This window comes from Poecilia formosa, unplaced genomic scaffold (genome assembly GCF_000485575.1).
Source record: "Poecilia formosa unplaced genomic scaffold, Poecilia_formosa-5.1.2 Scaffold8, whole genome shotgun sequence".
In the NCBI taxonomy this organism is placed as follows: domain Eukaryota; kingdom Metazoa; phylum Chordata; class Actinopteri; order Cyprinodontiformes; family Poeciliidae; genus Poecilia; species Poecilia formosa.
In genome coordinates, this window is record NW_006799947.1 from 4,504,431 (window position 1) to 4,507,676 (window position 3,246).

Below are 3,246 nucleotides of genomic sequence, written 5' to 3' on the forward strand. Positions count from 1 at the left end.
TACATACATATATATATATATATACATACATATATATATATATACATACATATATATATATATACATACATATATATATATATACATACATATATATATATATAGTCTATATATAGTCATAGGACACTGACTATATAAAGTAGTCAGTGTCCTATGTACAACAGTATCAGACACTGAGGATCCAACATGGTTTAAATTCTTCAATAGATGTTAAGGATCTGGACATCTGTAATTAGGTGAATCTGATAACACGCATTAGCAAAGCAAATTATTATCCTCTTTAATCGATTTCCTGTCTTCCCTGATTAAACCATGTAGGTTTTTGCTACCATTTCATAAGATGATGACATCATCATCAGGTGGTTTTAGGGGGGTCCTGATTCGTCATCAGCCTCCACATTTCAGGTGTTTCACCAGTGACATGTGACTGTCCACTGAAGGGGAACAAGCAAAAGCCTGAAAATAAACAGATTGTCAGGAGGCGTCCTCGGATTCAATCTCTACCTCCATTTGGCACCACCTGGTTTCTGCTGGTCAGACTGCGTTCGTCATGTTTGGATTGCACCAGGCTCAGACTGTCGCATGGAGGCGTACTTCTGGTTGAACTCTGTCATCTAGTGGAAAGATAAAGCCAGTGCATACAAAGCTTTAAGGACGGCTTCAAAGAGACTTCCAGTCAATAATTGTACAGCCTAAAAGAAAAAGAAAAAAAAAGGAAGTCACAAAGTGCAAATCTCATGCAGATTTAGTCAAACTCATTGCAATAAACTGCTTAACAAAACTTCATAAGACAGCATTTTACATGAAGTGACAAAAAAGTGAAGGTGTAGGCAATATTTTATTCAGAACTGATGGATTAGACTGCTGGAAGGCAGTTTAATCCATCAGTCCATATATCTCCTGTTCGCAAGTGAACAAGTACACCATGATGACTTGTCATTCTCTCTGCACTCGGCTGCTGTCAGCAACTCAAGAACTACTATGTATGCACTATTAGAGTCCATATCTGAAAACACAAATGCCCCTACCACTTGGTATGTTTTTTACAGAGATCTCTCTGCAAAAAACTGGAGTCAAATAATTTAAATAAAAATTACTTTATTATGTTTTTTTAAAATAAATGCATTTTTTTACAGTCAGAAAACAGAACAGCAGGACATGCACAGCTGCTCTGGACACTGGAGGCAAACAAACAACAAGAACAAAAATATATATTTATTTATGCTTGTTTTTTTCTTCTCTCAATTTTTTATTAATATTAATTTTTGTTGAACTGTCTCAAACTCCAGGGTCATCTTCTTCACCACATTATATGGTACTCTTCAGTTGTGACAAAAAAAAGTTATAAAAGATGTGAACAAGCTGAATATAAGGCAGAAATGTTTGTAAATAATTGTCAGTTCAAACAAATAATAAATATGGTTCTCTTGGCCATTAATTGACAGGTTTTTTTTTGCAAATGGGACAAGAGAATACACAAAAATAAATGAACAAAATAAACTAAGAATAACAACGACTCAACCTGGGGTCTGGCTGCACATAAGAAAAAAACATCTCAACCAAGTCAGGAGTTTGAGGCTAGTGTTATCTTCATTTAAAGTCATATGCATCGTCATGTGGGACCTCAGTAAGACCACAATGTACTGACACAGTTCTGAAAGCTACACACGTCGACTGATGGCTTCTGAAAGGAAAACAAAAAAAAACCAAAAAAAAAACCCCTCCAAATCCCCAAAGCAGAAAAAAAAAAAAAACACTGTACAATTTTATAAAATGTTTGCATTTTTACATTAGTTACAAAAAATAACAATACTTCATTTATCAATCCTTCATACTGAGAAGAGAACAAAAAAAATTGCATATTCATTCTTTAAATTCTGTGACCTTTTGCTGGTGAGTATTGATAACGATATAATACTATACGGTGAGAAACAGGACTTCATTAACGTAGGACATGCTTCAAGGGACTGTGATAGTGTTTCCTCCTGTTGCGTAGTGTACATGCACTTTAACATCACAGCTGTAATTTCAAGTCTCCGGTTGCTTAAAACTCGTAAAAGCAGCTACAGACGGCCACATCTCTTGCTGTTACAGTTTAAAAAAAAAAAAAAAAAACGTAGGCAAGTCACACAAAAAATTGGCGCCCTTGCATATAACTCAAACTGAATGAAACACTGAACTTATTCGGTACACATAGGCGGTAAAACCCACAGGACGCTTATTACAGCGCACTGAAGTGTAGCGTTTTCAGAAATGTTTCCTATTCAGTCTGCTGAATACAAATGAAGGCTTACAAGGGGGTCTGCATCAGGCCAATACATGGCCAACAGGGTGGCTCAACCAAACAAGACCAAGGGTGTGAAATAAGAAAGCAAAAGAAAAATTTAACAGATTGCTAATGGAGAGGAATCTATAAATCAAAAGTGTTTCCATGAGACGTAAAGTAGTAGAAAGGTGGGCGTAAATTTATTGATTGACTCATTCCTTTATATGAAATAAATATTAGTTAATATGGCAAGATTTTAGCTCCTTCAGTCCAGGTATAGATGAGAATGCAGGGCTTTTAAATTTTCCCTGTTTTTAACTTTATCTTCATTCATTAGTATTCAGAATTATTTGCCAAAATCTTTTTGTCAGTCCTTATTACATTATTATGACCATTTGAAAACAAAACGTAAAAGAACTGAACTACTTCAGTCATCTTGAGCATTTTGCAAAGTATAATTTAATCCATAATTACTTAAACTAGTTATGACATCATGAGGCAAGATTTAAAATAGCTCCTGTAAATGTTACAAAGATTAGTTAAAGACTAATCTTAGATAAATGTTATTATTGAAATAACTCCACATGTTATGAAATTTGGATTTTTTAAAAATATTTTGTATAATTAAAAAAGTCTGAAAGAACATTTCCTCTACATTTCTCTAGACTTGGCAAATGACAAACTCTAATTCCATATTTTTCCAACCTAAGGAAAAATACGGAATATGATTAAGAGAGACAAGTCTGAAAATATTCTTTGGGATTAAATCTAAAGGTTGATCAAACAGTCATCATGGATTACAATTTGTGGCCACAACTCTAATAGAGGAAAAGACAAGAAAGCAAACAGGAGAATAAGAAGGTGGTGGTACAAGGTGTTATTCTAAGGTTCCTACTAAAACACAAGGCTTCATCTGGATTGTACCAACCAAAACATTAGTGACGCAACAAATGACTGTGAGCATTAATGCTATATATATA

The 3,246-nt window shown here is 34.3% G+C and overlaps 1 protein-coding gene across 5 annotated transcripts in view; it reads right to left on the minus strand.

The window, feature by feature from the left end:
* Positions 1-1,081: 1,081 nt before the first annotated feature.
* Positions 1,082-3,246, minus strand: part of fermt2 (FERM domain containing kindlin 2) — a 42,506-nt gene continuing 40,341 nt past the window's right edge. For all 5 annotated transcript variants that reach the window (XM_007576315.2, XM_007576307.2, XM_007576331.2 and 2 more), the window contains one exon: positions 1,082-3,246. This exon is cut by the window's right edge and continues 387 nt beyond it. The gene's annotated coding sequence lies outside the window, so the exon portion shown is untranslated.